General features: G+C 47.4%; 1 protein-coding gene across 2 annotated transcripts in view; it reads left to right on the top strand.

Moving 5' to 3' along the window:
* The first annotated feature begins 7,827 nt into the window (after nt 1-7,827).
* Nucleotides 7,828-17,857, top strand: part of FAT3 (FAT atypical cadherin 3) — a 544,317-nt gene continuing 534,287 nt past the window's right edge. For both annotated transcript variants that reach the window (XM_043528746.1, XM_043528786.1), the window contains exon 1: nt 7,828-7,973. The gene's annotated coding sequence lies outside the window, so the exon portion shown is untranslated. The remainder of the gene's footprint in view (nt 7,974-17,857) is intronic.

Below are 17,857 nucleotides of genomic sequence, written 5' to 3' on the forward strand. Positions count from 1 at the left end.
CCTGCCTGAGAAAGAAGGATTATGATAAAGTGAAGCAAGTGAATAAACAGGCAATAGCCCTAGGGTGAGGGGCAAGGTAACAGTAAGAAATTATTTGTTTGCACAAGTAAGTAGCTTCAGTGGTCTGAATGACGGCTAGTCTTACCAATGCCAGATAGTTTTGATCGGTAAATATCATGGCAGAGGAAGGTTTTAAGGAGGAAGCATTAGCCATTAAAGCCAAAGTACTTAGCTAAATCCTTAGTATTTAATGGCTAGTGCTATCTCAGATCATTCATACTGTGGCCCTTGTTAGTTTCATTGATTTTTAAGATCCCATTGTGAGTGTGCAGTCTGACCTCCTGTATTACACAGGCCACAGAATTTCATCCAGCTACTCCTGTGTTGAGCCCAGTAACTTGTTAGATGACTGACCCTACTGAAGACCAACCGGTGGTGTAGTTCCTCATCAGAGAGAGCAAGCCTTTGAGTAAGATGTGCTCAAGGACATGAGGACTAATGTCCCTAAGGAAAACTTCTGGTACGGGCTCCATTTAGCTGAACTGTGCCTCGCATCTTGTTTCTAAAGTAGAGAATGAGTAATGTCACAATTGGTTAACTTTTAACGCTGACTTAGTGTTATCATTAAAATATCTCTTGCTACCAGCAGATGTGAGAAGATATGCAAGATGCATGGGAAGTTTGTACGAAGTTCTGTGGCATCATTGGGTTACCGGGTCCCATGCTCTATCACTTCCCAAATAGGTTCAGAATATATGATGAGAAATTAAACTGTAGGACATGCTTCTGTTTCTTGATTGCAGATTCACAAACATCTGTTACTGAGGTGGGTGATTTTGCCTCTGAGAGAAATAAAAAATTATGGGGAATTGATATAGAAATAAATGGTTTTTTTGGTCAAATGATGGAACTGAAAACAAGTGACTCCTTAATTTCCTGTTATCAGATGACTTTTTCAGATAACTGTTTTAGACCCCAATTCAGCAAAGCAGTTATGCATGTTCTTAAGTCCATCCATAAAGTATTCACCCATATGCTGAAAGTGCCTTGCTGAACTGATGCCTCAAACAGTAAGAAGTAATCCTGATTACTTTTCGGACAAAAAACTCAACTTGGAGTATTTTCAGTTTCGATGTTCTTCAGAAAAACAAAAACCAAAGTTGATGTACAGGAGCCGTAGACTGGCACCGTGGTATCTGTTATAGCCAGATATAGCAAAGGTAACGTAAGACTGTGATCAGCATTGCTATTGGCTGCTTGTGGACTCATGCAAATTCACCAAATGGGCCTCCCCAGTGTCTACTTCCGGCACCACAGTTGCCAAAAGTGAAAACAACTTTCTCCGATGTTCATGCCTTTTTTGAGCAGGAAGCCCAATTACCCTCTTTCCCCTTTTAGCAGCTTGAGGCCCTGTAAACTACGGGTATGTCTACACTGCAATTGAAAACCCGTGGCTGGCCCATGCCAGCTAACTCAGCCTTGTGGGGTTCAGGCTAAGGGGCTGTTTAATTGTGGTGGTGACATTCCGGCTCAGACTGCACCCTGAGCTATGGGGCCCTCCCATCTCGTCAGGTTCTAAAGCCCAGGCACCAGCCCAATCCTGAAAGTCAAAATCACAATTAAACAGCCTATTAACCTGAATCCAAGTCAGTGGGCACAGGCCAGCAATGGGTTTTTAATTGCAGTGTAGACATACCCAGAAAGGTCAGCCTGGGCAATGAGTAATCTCTTACACCTATATGAAAATAATCAGCAGTATTTTGAATCAAGCAATTGGCGATTCGTAACAGATTTGATTCTTTTCAAAGTAACTTTCACAACAGCCCTGGGGAACAACGTCTATTAAGATATTTTTTATTATGCAAATAGTTTGATGTTTTGAAAAACAACAGGGTTGCTAACATTTGTTCTGGTGAAGTAAAATATGTATTAATTTGCCTAAACCAAGTTGATTCTAAAATAGTGTACAAGCAGCTCTTCGCATTAATTCCAGATGAAATGTCAGCGTTTCATAATTCATGACAATATGCTGAGATTTATTTTTAATAGTGTGCTGCAGGTTCAGTTAAGATCATATGTAAAATCAGTCTCTCTGTCCCTTCTTGGAGTTCTTGGAAGCCTTTTGTCCTCTGACTTGGTTTTATTTTTTCTTTACCTTAAGCTTAGCTGAATAATCATTAACTATAATTTCAACGTCAATTCCTGAGTAGATTAAAAAGTAAAATCATATAGCCCACTAGTTGTTTATTTAGATCTTCATTAATTTGGTCATCTTTGCAGGAGGGTGTTTGCTTAGAACAGGGGTGGGAAAACTTTTTGGCCCGAGGGCCACATCTGGGTGGGGAAATTGCTTGCAGGGCCATGAATGTAGGGCTGGGGCAGGGGGTTGGGGTGTGGGAGGGAGTGCAGGAGGGGGGTATGCTGTGCAAGAAGGGGCTCAGGGCAAGGGGTTGGGGAAGAGGAGAGGTGTGAGGTGTACGAGGGGGCTCAGGGAAGGGGGTTGGGGTGCAGGAGGGGATGCGGAGTGCGGCAGGGGGCTGGGGTGCAGGCAGGGGGCTCAGGGCAGGGAGTTGGGGTGCAGGGTGCAGGAAGGGTTCCAACTCCGGCACCGATTACCTGACCACTCCCGCGCCTGCCCTGGCCCTGCGCCGCTCCCGGAAGCAGACGGCACCACTTCCCTTCAGCCCCTGGCCGGTAGGAGCTTCGGGGGAGGTACCCACAGGTGAGGGCAGTGCGCGGAGCCCTCCGTTCCCCCCTCCACCCCCAGAAGCCGCAGGGATGTGGTACTGGCCGCTTCAGGGAGTGGCAGGGGGCCCGCGGCGCCAGGGGGGTGGCAATCTTGCGGGCCGGATCCAAAGCCCTGACGGGCTGGATCTGGCACACGGGCCGTAGTTTGCCCACCCCTGGTTTAGAAGATGGCATATGGAGATCAAGAAGCAATTTCCAGAGTAGTGTTTGTAGAGTATGATAACATGATATATCAGACATGATAGTTGTGTTCTTTTGTTTTCAATAGTAATTCTATAGATGATTATGTTTTAGGATCAGCTGGATCGAGTAGACTGAGATGGGACTTGGGAGTCAGGAGACCTAGGTTCAGTTGCTGACTGACACAACTCAGTTAACCACTCTGGGCCTAATTCTCCTCTCACAGCAGTGTAAATCAGGGGTAACTCCACTGAAGTTGATGAAGTTACACCATGTAAAAAACTGGTATGAGAGGACAGTATGGTCCTCTATGCCTTAGTTACTCCACATGCAAACTGTTTCCCTCCTTTAGAAAAGTAATCTACAAATGAACAAAATGCTACATCCATACAAAGTCCTATTGCTAATCAACAGAATTCCCTCCCTACTGGGGATAGTTCAGAGAAGAGCAGCAAAAATCATTACAGGGCTGGAGGGATTGATTAATAAGGAAAAACTGAACTAACTACTAATACTCATTAGCATTTATCTACTGTAACACTCAGTAAATATATAGACAGAGGAAGGCTTGGCAGAACTAAACTTTTTAATTTTTTAAATAATTTTGACAGATAATATCAATGTTTATTTTTAAGCACTTTTTTCTATTTTTAGCAATTAAAATTTTCAGAGTTGCAGGAAATTATGGGGCTCTGACAATTATTGAATGACAGTAGACATTGAAATTCAAATCGTTAAAACACAAATTGTCACATGTCAAAATACACAAAGTAAATATCCTTAAATCAAACTCTAATAAGTTCCCAAGCAGCAGTGTTCTTGCTTTTCTTATCTGTAAATTTCATTTATTATCAATGGAAATATTTTGTCATCAGTTTGTGCATGTATGGTGAAATCAATGCTTACCGACATTCACCGATAAAAATTTGAATACCTTCCAATCTGATATATAGACTTTGGCTAAGCGACAACTAAGGGGGATCTACAACAGATGTAAGTCTGTAAATATCTGAAGGGTATATTATCAAAGGATAGAATTAAGAAAATAGAAATTTAGGCCAAATATTGAGTGGGGGATAGGTAGAATAGAGAAAGAAGCTGTCCTGACAGTGAAATCCATAATATTGTGGAATAGTTTTCCCAGGAGAAACAGTGGAAGCCCTATCCTAGGAGACATTTCAAAGAAGGCGAAACAAAGGACTGTGCAATATTGTAACAAATTCAGTGCAACACTTTTCAGAAGTACATGACAACAGTAGGGATGACACTGCAGTCTTCATACTTCCTACTCCGCAAATACAGCCTCCTCCCATTTGAGTTAAAGGTAAATATAAGCAGTATAAGAACTTTGACACACAGTTCTGATTCTTTCCAGTAGAGGGCAGAGGTGTACACATACACTAGCCAGTTCATTACAATAATTTGTAGGGAACAAAATTGCAGTGGCATGGAACACAATCTATCCTAGTACTTTAATTTATAGTTAGAGGAATTTGTGTTTAGTTTTATTTATGTTTTTATAATGTTACCATTCACCCACAGAGGCAGTTCAAAAATATAAAGAAAAACAGCCAATATCTCAAAAAGACGACTTAAGAAACAGTACTGTATAACATTATCTGCAAGGTCTTTTGGAAGCTAAGGAGCACTATTTTTATATTGGGACTGGGGAGATCTGGGTTCCGGGTTCCAGAGGTGGATTACGCTTTTGTGGGGCCCTGGCCCGGAGCAAGTGGAGGCCCTTTCCACCTGTAGTCCCCCCCACCCCTCCCCCGGCGTTCCTGCAGGGGAAATGGGGTTGGGGTGAGGGGGACTTGCCATGCCTGTCTACCCAGCGCTCCTGCCGGGCAGCGGGATCGGGGAGCAGGGGCTTCCCCCGCTCCCTGGCAGGCGCCCCTGCGCCCTGACCCCGCTCCCTGGCAGGAGCGCTGGGTGGAGGGGGATCAGGGTAGGTGTGCGGGGCACCCATTTTTCCAGGGCCCCGCAATTGGTTGGGGCCCCTGGGCATGGGTCCTGTTAGCCCAGTGGCTAATCCCTCAGCTAAATCAGTTTTTCTCCCAATACCATCTGTAATATACTATATTTTCCTTCCCAGTCTATGTTGTTCTTGACTGTGCAGAGTATAGGCTCTTAGGAACAGGACTATTCCTTACTTTGTGTTTCTATAGTACCTAGCACAATGCTTCCCTGGTCTCAGTTGTAGCTTCTTGAGACTACCAAAACACAAATATTAATAAACTTTAAGTAGTAGTAGTAGTAAATTTCGCTGGATGACCCATTATGAGAAAAACAAACATTAGTATAAAATGACTTGTAGTGTAGTTTTGTTTTAGTAAAAGGTAACATTGCCTATGTACTTCTGCCATGGGGCATTCACACTTTTATTTGTAGTTAGTAGGGTTTTAAAATAAATAATCAGTGTTTGATGTTTGTTTGTTTGTTTGTTTTGTTGGCTATAGTCTTGCCCTCTTGTTTTGTGCTTATTGGCCTGGATAGTGTGATTAATGTGGGCTTTTGCTGGGTGTTTTCCACCTTCACACTAATTTACAGCAGCAGATTGCCCAATGCATGCTGAGTGTTTTATGAGATCAGTGGAGAGAGCAATGCTGACAGTGGTTTTCATGGGGAACTTTTCACCTGTCCTCTGGTTGGAAGTCATGTTTAGCAACTGTGACCAGCAGTAAAGGGGTAGGCAAGAAAAGAGTGAAAGAGCAGCAGACTAGAAAATAAACTAAATTAACACTTCAAAGCAGTTTCACTAGTGATAGCTGTCTCTCTCAGATGTAGTACATAAGCCATAAGTGACTGTACAAGCACGGAACTGGATTCCATCTCTACAAAGGGAGACAAACAGATTTAGAGATGATGTACCTTATCATAACACCCCATTAAAATAGGGATCATTGAGCATCACCATCAACACAAATGGGAAGAAATTGCCAACTATACAGAAAATGTTCTCAATGGTAGAACAAGAGGGGCTCCTTGGGCAGATTTACCCTTAGCACAGCAAAAGTGCCATAATGGACATACAGTTCAGCAACATGAATATGCATATTGTGAAACAAATAATAAGTACCCTAGTACATAAAAGCCTACCCCAGTACTCAAAAATGAAGAGGCTCTCAAATAACTACAAATAACTACAGAAGCATAATCCACTCTTGAATTTACTGCTCCCAACAGTCCTGACCTCCAAGCCAATGGAGTGAAAAATCTGAAAATGCTCAAGATGCTAGACCCTACATAATACCAATATATGAAACACCGGGAAGAAATCAACCCTGTAGACTGCTACAAATCCTTGTGCAGAGCTATCACAGCAGACTACGGTGAAACTAGCAAAGCTAAGCTGGACTCTTACCAAGTGCAGAATCCATGAATACAAACTAGACATGAAAACTGGAAGTCCTGAAGCACCATTCAACCCCAGGTAGGAATCGATGGGACAGAGAAGAAATTGAGACACTTAAGCTGGGAATGGGTGACAGGGGATGAATCACTTGATTACCTGTTCTGTTCATTCCCTCTGAGGCACCTGGCATTGGCCACTGTTGGTAGACAGGATACTGGGCTAGGTAGACCGTTGGTCTGACCCAGTATGGCTGTTCTTATATTCCAACGTCTGACATACAAGAGAGCATGAGAAAGATGTTTCCTGTAATTATCAACCAAGATAAAAGATTTTTCATACAAAAAAAAAAAAAAAAAAAAAAAGGGAAAAGCTGCCAGATGAAAAACAAGCAATAAAAGAAGGCAGCAGGCTCAAAAATTAAGCTGCTAGCTCGATTTGTGGGATACATAGGTTTAGTTCCTTGTTCCACCCCAGGCTTCCTGTGTGGCCTTAGGTAAATCATTTAAGAAGGAATTTTTAAAAATGCCTAAGTGACTTAGGTACCTAACTCCTATCCTATTGACTTTCACTAAGGCCTAGGAATTTCCCAAAACTAGGTACTTTTGAAAGTCTCAGCCTGTGTCTCTCAGTTCCTCATCTCTAAAATGGGGATACAAGCAGCTCCCTACCTCACAAGGGTGTTGGCAAGATAGACATTAAATATTGTTTCAGAGCAGCAGCTGTGTTAGTCTGTATTCGCAAAAAGCTGGTATTTTCCATTGAATGCATCCGATGAAGTGAGCTGTAGCTCAGGAAAGCTTATGCTCAAATAAATTGGTTAGTCTCTAAGGTGCCACAAGTCCTCCTTTTCTTTTTATTAAATATTGTGAGCGAGTCAGATATTAGAGCATAGTATAGGGCCATAGATAATGACTCATCACACATAACTACCCGCTAGGGGATCGGGGTAAACAACAGTAAGGACCAAGGGCCGTGGGATAAAAGCAGAAACACACTGGGAAGCCCTGTCCAGACCTCGGGCTTTGACAGCGCACCGTGTGGCTCGCCCTGCCACTGAAGGACTATTGCATCGAGCTGAGGGTGTAGCCCGTGGAGCCTTCCCTGCGCCGGTGGGATGGGTTGAGGCAGATGTGAGCGGCTCCAGGGTGGGTGTGTAGGAGCGCGGCAGCTGGGGATGGGAGAGAAGAACTCGTGAGGTCTGCCTGCTGTGACGGGGAGGAGGCAGGCGCTTGCGAGGATCCAGGGCGAGCCGTGTGTGTCTTTGAGGGGAAGAAGAGGCACCAGGGAGGCTGTGGAGAGCGAGCGAGCGCCTCTCTGCCGGGATGAGCGGACACAGAGGCTGAGCGTCTGTGTTCCCCAGAGAGCAGGCGGCAGGAGCGGGGTGAGTGTGGGTCTGTCTCTCTGCTAGGGAGAGGCTGGCAAGGGGAAGAAGAGGCGGCGACACGGGAGCGGGCTCTCCTCCCGGTAGGCTGCGCTGTGACCAGCCCGGCGGGTTGGGATCGCCCCCTTCCCCCTCCGCTCAGAGCCCCCCGGCAGAGTCCGGAGCTGCGCGCCGAGCCTCCAGCCGTCTCCTCCCGGCTCCAGTCCCGGGCTGCGCGCTGCACCGGGAGGGCGCAGCGGGGCTGGCTCCCGGGCTCATGGAGACCGTGCAGCGGAGGAAGCCCCGGAGCTGATGCCGCTGGAGGGAAGGGTGCGGCGCCTTTGCTTCTTGGGGTTGGCCGGTCCCTTTGCAGAGCCGGGCGGGCAGGAGCGGGCTGGGGGATACGCGTGGAAACTTTCCACCTTGCAAACTTGCCTGGGCGTGCAGAGCCCGCGCTGCCGCTAGCGTGGGACGCCGAGGAAGGTGCAGCGGCCCCCGTGCACGCTCCGAAGGGGCTCCGCGCGATAGGGAAGTTCGCATGTGCAAGTTGCAAAACTTAAACCGGTTCGCTTTTCGTAAAGCAGGAGAAACTCCCCTTAGGCTGATGCAGATTGCCGACCCCAGCCCGCCGGGTGTGTTTGATCTTTATCTGTAGTTCAGTGGCTCTCCGGGTGAGCTGTGCTTTTGCAAAGGGAGGAAGCAAGTGGGTGTCCCCCCCCCCCCTTGCAGTGCAATCCTGCTGCTAGTGAGTGTTCTCCTGCTTTGCACCAGATTTAAACACAGTCGGGGGAGGGGGGAGGATTTTTCTGCTTGTGCTGTTCAGCTGCGTTTGTTACTAGCCCAGCCGATCGCGGTGCCTGGCGGAGGCTTGCTGCTGCTCTGGGCGGGAGGCAGCGAGCAGGGAAGGGGCTCCCGTCTCCTCGCGGCGTGACTTGCTCGTTGGAGGTGCGGGGGGAAGGAGCGGTTACTGTGCTGCGGTTTGCATGGCTGCAGAGGGGGGTTTCCCCGGGAGGTGGCGGCGGGGCTGCTGCTGCCGGAGACCAGCAGAGAGAATCGCTCAGCTGCTCCCTGCTTGGGGGCTGGCAGCGCGGACTCTGCCCGGTGGGGGTCGCACAGGGAAAGTGCTTGCAATGGGCAGTGCTGGAGGGTGGGGGGAGGGGAGACTGCTCTCCCCGTCGCTCCCAATCGTGCCCTGGGGGCCGGTCGCTTTCATTTGGATTTCCGCACGTTTGAAACAAGTTTGGGTTTTTTGCAGGAAGGCGGGGGGGGGTTGAGCGTTGCAATAATCGCTCACCTCTCCCTTGGCTGCTGCCTGGGATTGGGCGGAGGGAACAGATCTCGCTTTGCCTTTGCGGTTAATGATTAGTTCAGCCTTTGTAGGGCAGCCGCAGGAGGGTTGCTGGGGCCTCGGACCGTTTCCATCCCCGCTGCATTGGTTTGCAAATGGGACTGAATTTCCATTAGCTAACATAAAGGAACTAAAAGAAATCATCAGATGACCGTGTTTCCACTTGCTGGTAAATGTAGGCATGGAGCAAAACCTGCCCTGGTTTGGGGACTGGTAAATGTGGTTTTCCCACCCCTAACTTCTATGATTAAGAGACCGTTGTACCTCTTTTGCTATTTCTTGAACCCTGCCGGATTATTTACAGGGGCAACCCCCCGCGCCCTTCCCCCAGTCGCTAAAGAGACCTATCGTTGTGTGCCTTGTATTTTGTTCTTGGTGGCTTCGTGCCCTTGCTTTGTTGTTTGGAGGATTAAAAGGTTTGACGATTGTCCTCAGTCCCAGATCCAATTAAAATAAATGCAAGTAAGCGGGACATAAAAGAAGGGAAAACTCGGATAGCTCTCCGGAGCAGCAAGCTTACCTTGTTCCAGAGACAATGCTCCGGGAAATGCGTGCGTTCCCTCTCTCCTCCTTTTCTGTCCCTTTGCATTGCTGTCAGACTCCGCCAGGAGCATCCTTTGCTCGGTGTTCGTCAAAAATCTAACTCGCCTCTCTCCAGGAGAAGATGTGTTCTCCACCGGCATAGTCATTGATAGTATGTAGCTGAGGCTGTACTTATGAATGGTCAGGTTCCTGGCAGAGGAATTAGCAGCTGAAAAAGAGAGAGCTCTGAGAATTAGGGAGGAGAAATCCTGCCCTGTTCGCTAACCGCTGAGGGAGTGCCCTGGCTTTCACTGGTCGCTTAGAAGCAGTTACATAGGGGGTATACACCGGAGCTGGGAAACCAGGGCGCCATGGAACAGCGAGGGTCCAGTTCTTGCTCCCCATTTTTGGTGACACAGAGCTTATCCTTTAAATTTAACCAAAGTTGCTCTCGTTTCCTTGGAGAAACCGTGTTGGTGGCGCTAGGAAAAGAACAGACGATCCCTCTGGAGCCAGCCTGTGGTCCCGAGATGCTGCTGTGAAAGAGTTCACAGAACCGTGTGCCCCAAAGATGTTGCGGGCCGGCTGAGAAACCCAAATTAGAACCAATTTACTGGCGCTCCAGAAAGCCGCGATGTAGCTCTGCTTCTTTCTTTTCCAGTGCCTGTCCATCTAGTAAAAAGAAAAGGAGTACTTGTGGCACCTTAGAGACTAACCAGTTTATTTGAGCGTGAGCTTTGGTGAGCTACAGCTCACTTCATCGGATGCATAGCATATCGTGGAAACTGCAGAACTGTCCATCTAGTGTTATCGCGGATAATCAGTAGGTTGCCTTGACTGTACTTGCCTTCAGATGTTAAGCTTTTTTTAAAGGGCAAGAGCCTTGCTTTCTAACTAAAAGTTGTATCTCTTGGAGTCTTACTACCTATAGAGTAACACCTGTTACCTAGCAATAAGATGAGGGTGCCCATTGACCTGTGTGTTATGCTGTTTTACTACTGTGATGGACGGCCGTATAAAACACTCGGTTCTTTCAGTGCAGTCCTTGTTTCTGACATAAGTGCATTATATTTGATCAAGTTACGTTTTCATTGTTGCCACTCTCCAATACGGCAATACGACAATACGACCTGATGTAACCTAGTTGATAGATTATGTCAAATAGAATGAAGTGGGCAATTATAACTGAGTAGGGTGTCTAGCCATTACTTGCTGATAGCATTTAGTAGCTCTTATTCCATTACGGACATAAATATGTTTGGAGTTCTCAAATGTTTGTGACATGCAAACAGTACAAATGTTGCTCAGATTAATAGTTTTCTTTTACTCGTATGAGAAAAGTCTGTGGGGTAGGAGAGGATTTGTTATCCCATGCAGTCCCGATACAGGATATAGAATACCTTTCATCTCTTGGATGCAGGTTTGAATCAAGCACAGGTCAGTAGTGACTAAAAGTTTTTTGTTTTTGCGCTTCTTTCTTTCTTTCTTTCTTTCTTTTTCTTTTACCATCTTATGGCTACTTGATGGCTTATGTGAATGGTTTCGTGACTTGTCTCTAGTTCACATCACCAAAGCTGCTTGCACATTTAGCATCCTGATGGTTTTGGCTAGAAGGCCAAAGACAGAATGGGCAGGGAGACCGAACTGCTAGACCAGTGGTGGAATCCTGCCTCAGCTGAAGTCAGTGGCAGCTTTGCCCCAGGCTTCAGTGAGACCAGAGTTTCACACTAGAAGTAATCTCTACTAGGCTGGGAGGCACAGTGGTATATAATGTGGAGAAGTTCTCACTGCTGCCACCCATGCTGTGTCTGTTCAGTGGCTCAACAGAAGATTTAAGGGAGACGGCGGGTGAGGTAATATCTTCTATTGGTCCATCTTCTGTTGGTGAGAGAGACAAGCTTTTGAGCTACACAGAGCTCTTATTCAGGTCTGGGAAATATACTCAAAGTGTTACAGGTAAGTACAAGGTGGAGCCACTTGTTTAGCAAGTAGTTAATGCATATTTCAAGGGATCATTCAAGTGAAATGGCCCATTAACACTTTTCCAGTCATAGGGGGGCAGGACAGGTGGGAAAAAATGGTGGTAGGGGGCTTAAGTAGGTTATAGATTGTTGTAATAAGCCATAAATCCAGTGTCTCTATTCAGCAAGCTCTCCACAGACCAGGTTACAGCAACTCAAAGCAGCACCAGACCCTGCCAGAAGAACAGCAAAACCTGGAGACATATCTCCACCACTACAGTACCCCCACAACACATCTTTCAAGATCCATTCCTATCACAACATGTGGTGTACCTCATCCCATGCACTAAATGCCCCCAAACAACTATGTGGATGAAACCAGACAATCACTATGCCCTCACATGAACTCACACAGAAAAATAAGACAAAAATACCACATCACCTGTGTGGGAACACTTTTCACAAAGCCATCACTTTATATCTGACTTATCAGTCCTTATTCTCAAAGGAAGCCTGCCCAATACCTTCAAAAGACAAGCCCAGGAGTTTAAATTCATAACTTCGGTAGGTACTAAAAATCATGGACTGAACAGAGACGCTGGATTTATGGCTCATGACAGCAGTATATAACTCACTTAACCCCTCCCCCATCTTTTTTTTTCTTTTCTCCCCCTTAACTGCAGAGGTTAATGGGCCACTTCACCTTGAATGGTCCCTTGAAATGTGTGTTAACTACCTATGCTAAACAATCTGTTCCACCTTGTATTTAGCTGGGACACTCTGGGTATGTCTACACTGGCAGAGTTACGGCGCCGGGAGTTATCGCTCTGAAGGGAAACCGCTGTTGTGTGTTAACACTGTCAGCTGCCTGCATAATAGCGTGTGCACACTTGTGGCACTTGCAGCACTATTCAGAGTGGTGCACTCTGGGTAGCTATCCCAGAGAGCATCTCTTCCTCTCCTGCCGCTAAGAGTTGTGGGAAGGCGGAGGGGGTCATGGGGCATCCTGGGTCCTGTCCCAATGTCCCGTGATGCGTTGCTTCGCATCCCAGCAATCCCTGTGCTTCTGTCCACATTTGGCGCCATCTTTCAACGGTTTGTGTACTGAGAGCTCTGCCTCTTCAGTCTGTAGGAATGGATCCTGAACTGTTGACCAGGGTGCTGCTTGCTCTGACTAGCACGTCACGAGTGGCAGTGGAGCTATTCCTTAAACTACAAAGGCAAGAGGAGTGCAACATTGATCTCGCCATGCGTAGTAGTTACGACACGAGATTGCTTGTGGCATTCACGGAGGTGCTGACCACAGTGGAACGCCACTCTTGGGCTCGGGAAATAAGCACTGCGTGGTGGGATCACGTCGTGATGCACATCTGGGGTGACGAGCAATGGCTGCAGATCTTTTGGATGAGGAAACCAACATTCATGGGACTGTGTGATGAGCTCCCCCCAGCCCTGCGGCACAAGGACATGAGAATGAGAGCTGCTTTGCCTTTGGAGAAGGCCAAGGCGATTGCACTGTGGAAGCTGGCTACTCCAGACTGCTACCGATCGGTCGCTAACCAGTTTGGATTGGAAAAGTAGACGGTTGGACTCGTGTTGACAGAAGTGTTCAGGGATGTTAATCGCATCCTGCTGTGAAAGGCCATGACTCTGGGCAACGTGACATTGTGGATGGCTTTGCACAAATGGGCTTCCCTAACTGTGGAGATGTGATAAATGGCACACATATTCCAATTCTGGCACTAGACCACCTAGCTACCGAGTACATTAATTGCAAGGGGTATATCTCAATAGTTCTCAAGGCACTTGCGGATCACCGTGGTTGTTTCACAGTCATGAACGCAGGCTGGTCCAGAAAGGTGTATGACGCACGCATTTGGAACACTGGCCTATTCAGGAAGCTGCAAGCAGAGACTGTCTTCCTGGTCCAGAAGGTCACAGTAGGGGAAGTCAAAGTGTGATTGTGATCCTGGGAGACCCTGCTTACCCTTTAATGCCGTGGCTTATGAAGCCATACATGGGGCAACTTGACAGCAGCAAGGAGCAGTTCAAAAATAGGCTGTGAAAGTGCAGAATGACTGTTGAGTGTGCATTCGGCAATTTAAAAGCCCGCTGGTGCTGCCTTTATGGGAAGCTGGACCTGGCTGATGACAATATTCCATTGCTTATAGCCGTGTGCTGTATGCGCCATAATATTTGTGAAGGGAAGGGTGAAAGCTTCACTCAGGGCTGGACCACAGAGACTCAGTGCCTGGAGGCTGCGTTTGAGCCACCAGAGAGCAGGGCTATTAGAGGGGTGCAACGTGGGGACATAAGGATCAGGGATGCCTTGAGGCAGCAATTTGAAGCTGAAAGCCACTAATATTTGTTACTATGCTTGGGAATGCAGTGCTTGTAATGCTAGGAGGTGATTGTGATTGGTGCAGACAATGTAATGTGAAGGTTTAACATAATTGTGGCTTTGCAGGGCTCTGTTTGCTTTCAATTAATAAAATAAAGATTGCTTTCAAACCAACACAATTCTTTTAATAAAAAACAACAACTGGAGGAGAGAGTCAAACCAAAAAAACCCTCAAGTGATGGGGATGGGAGAAGGGAGGGTCCCAGGACAGCTAAAGCTGTAGCTCACGAAAGCTTATGCTCAAATAAATTGGTTAGTCGCTAAGGTGCCACAAGTACTCCTTTTCTTTTTGCGAATACAGACTAACACGGCTGTTACTCTGAAACCTAAAGATTTGTGTATGTCCAGGGATCATATCCAGCCTTCTCCTTTGGAGTACAATGCAGCGGGTACTGTACTTCAGCAGAGCCAAACTGCAGAGGGATGGGTGTTGAGTGCAATGGATAGTGGGAGTCTGCAGTGGTGGACTGTGATGGGGGAGGAGTAGAATGCTGTGGGTACAGACGAGCCAGGAGGTAGATAAGAGTGTGGAGGTGGTGTCTGGGGGGTGTATGGGAGTATTGCCTGGAGCGTGTCCTCTTGGCACTCCGTAATGTTTAAGAGTCGCTCCGTGGCTTCATTTTGGCGTGCTGCATTCTCCTTTTGGTCTCTCTTCTTGTAGTCCTCCCACTCCTTCAATTCCTATTTCTCGGCCACAGAGTGCATCATAACACCACACAGAAAATCCTCCTTAGTTCTTCTTGGCCGCTTTCTAATTCTGCAAAGCCGTTCAGCCGCCAGAAACAAAGAGGGAGGCTGGGCTCCCACAGTCATCTCTCTGAAGTTTAAATGCAAAATTTTACAGCAGCAGTATTGTTTGCAACACAGACAACACTGATTCAGTGCTTTAAAACACAGCCAGTACTCACACACCTGTCACTAACTGGCTGACCCCAGGCAAGCACATATGAGACAAGACCCCCAAAATAGTGAGTAGTCGCAGGGGCAAGGTAAATCACTCTTCCCAGCCCCTGCTGTACACTGGGCATGTGGCTCTTGAGGAGAGGCAGCAATATAGGGGGGCCTGATAATCATTCCTGTCCCCACACTTTCCAAAGGATGTGATCATTATGGAAGATATCTCGCTGCTGAGGGTGAGCAGGAAATCATGGGAGGGTCTTCTCCAAGACTGTGGCTTCCACCCTGGCCTCTATGTTGCTCGCCTGTGTGCAGAAATGGTGTTCTCTCCCCTCCACCCATGATGGCACAGTGGCATGGGAAAGCTATCATTAATAGGGCAAGAAACAAAGCAGCTCTGCCAAAGAACCCACGGCAGCGGATTGCCCAGTATCTCCATGAGAGTTTTGCTGGAGATCTCTGAGGCAGATTCCTGTGAAATGAGGAAGTCAATCAACAGCCTGTTCTGCTGCTCAGACTCGGCATGCGGCGGGAGACAAGCCTGCTTTCTGCAGCCCTCCTGCCCCCAACAACTCGCTTCAGCGATTCCCAAAATCAAATCCACTTACCAGGGGCCTCCTCTCCTGTTTGCGCTTCGCCAATCTCCGACAGCTGTGACTGGCTAGCCTCTTCCGGGGTAGAAAAGAGCTCCTGGCTGCATGCATCTCTGACCTCCGAGTCATCATCTGCTTCTGGGTCCCCCTCCACATCCTCGTCCAAGATTTCCTCCTCTGGCTAAGTCCACTCTCGACTGGCATGCAAACCACTGAAGTATCTACAGGGGTATTCGCAGTGGAGGTGGGGTCACCGCCGAGTATTGCGTCCAGCTCTTTGTAGAACCGGCAGCTCGTGGGTGCAGCTGCGGAGCAGAAGTTTGCCTCCTGCACCTTCTGGTAGGCGTTCCGCAGCTCCTTCACTTTGACCGGCACTGCAGTGTGTCCCAGTCATGGCCCCTTTCTGTCATGCATCATGAAATCTGTCCGTAGGTATCATAATTCCTATGGCTGAAGAGCAGCTGGGAGTAGACAGCCTCCTCTCACCAAATGTTTATGAAGTCCAGCAGCTTGGCATTGCTCCAAGTGGGGGATCGCCTGGTGCGTGGAGCAGGCGTGGCCACCTGGAAGGATGCGCTGAGACCACTGCACGGGTCACAGAACAAACAGGAAGGGGACTTTCACATTTGCAAAGGAATTTATGGGGTAGGGATGACGGTTGGTCATCTGAGGGCAGGGCAGAAGAGTTCAAACCGATGACCAGAGAGGAAAGAACAGGCATTGTGGGACACCTCCCGGAGGCCAGTTGCAGCACTGTAACCGACCACAGTGTCTACACTGGCACCACAGCGCTGTAGCCCTGGCACAGAAAGCTGTATGCCTCTCGTCGGGGAAGTCTCTTGGGTTGTCCAGCTAGTGCTTTTCACAAGCACAGTTCCAGGTTGGGTTAGAGTTATCTTTTCGGTTGGAATGTGGGGTTTCAGTAGGTTTTTACAGTATTCAGTGCAGAGACGCTGACTTTGTCATTTTGCTTGGGGGTGCTCGACTCCCGCTCTGCCCCAGGCCCCACTCCTCCCCTTCACCCAAGGCCCTGCCCCCTGTCTTCCTTCTGAGGGAGGGGGAGGAGCTGGTTGATGGGCCCCGCCGGCAGGCAGGAGGTGCTGGGGGGGTGGGGAGAAGCTGACTGGCATGACCCCTGGTGGGTGCTGAGCACCCACTCTTTTTTTTTTTTTCCTGTGGGTGCTCCAGCACCTATGATTCAGCAGAAGAGAGGAGAATTTGAGAGAGCAGAACAAAAATTGTGATGGGACATTGCATATAAATGTTACCTTTTGTGGAAAAGTTTTCACAGAAGTGGAAAATGAAACATTTACATGAGTTTTTCTGTTTTTAATTCCTATATAGAGAGTTTTTCATTTAGGTTCAAACAGTGTTTGTGCAGTGCATTCAGCCCAGATAATGCTTCATTGTGGGGTTTGCACAAGAATTAAAAGTAAAATTGATAGCAAACAAAGATGAGTGCATTTTGGAATTCAGTCAGCGTTCATTTTGGAAAAGTAAATTTCTTTTAAACAAAAGTTTGAGCAGGTTTATGGAAATTAAGTGGCTTTCATAAAAATAAAGGTATTTGTTTAAAAAATGCAATTTATACCCTGTTAGTATCTCTCTTCATCATGTTTGTGAAAAAAATGTGACTAAAAGAGAGTGATCCTGATTCTCCTTTCACTGAAACCATTGGAAGGTCCTAGTCTTGCGTTATTCAAGTCAATGGGTATTTTGTCATTAACTGAGGTGGGAGTGGGAGCAGAAGCAGACCCTAAATTTGGTGCAAGTCCATTGAAGTCTTTGGAGTTGCGCCAGTGCAAAACAGGTTTGAGATCAGAATTGAGCCCGTTGACTGTGTTCATGCTGTTGCTACACAAAGGGCAATACGGCAGTGAGAGACTGATGAGGTCCAGTATTGTGCTACTTTTCCCTGGGCTGCACTGACTCCTAGTTCATTTCTGAGTGCAATGCAGGGAGTTGATTTTGATCTCAAAAGTCCTTTGTGGTGTGGGTTATGTGACTCCTGAAGACCATTCCCTTCCTTGTGTTCTGACCTGATCGCTGATATCAGCTGGCACGCTCCGCTCCAGCCAACAGCCTTAGATCTCGTAGCTCTGGGAGCCAGAGGCAGGTCACTTACAGTGGCTGGCTAATGGCTCTGGCAGAATCCTCTGTTTGTTGATTTTCCAGGCCAGCTGCAAAGTTTAATTATGCTCTGGGTGAAATCTTGGCCCTACTGAAATCAATGGGGAAAAAAAAACAAACAAAAAAAAACGACTGACTTCAATGAAGCCTGCATTTCACCCTCTGTTTTTCCCTGAGGAGGGGGTGATCTGGTGTGCTCTAATTACTGGGCCAAACCAGTAGTTGGGTGCACAGCACCTCCTGCAGGAGACGTTTGAGTAGCACCTTTTCCAGTAGGTGTGCTCGGAGGCTGCTGACCAGATATGGCCCCACATGCGATTTAGGCAGCTGAAGATGCCTCATTCTGTGGTTCATGAATCACT

The sequence above is a fragment of the Chelonia mydas genome, chromosome 1 (assembly GCF_015237465.2).
Source record: "Chelonia mydas isolate rCheMyd1 chromosome 1, rCheMyd1.pri.v2, whole genome shotgun sequence".
Lineage (NCBI taxonomy): Eukaryota > Metazoa > Chordata > Testudines > Cheloniidae > Chelonia > Chelonia mydas.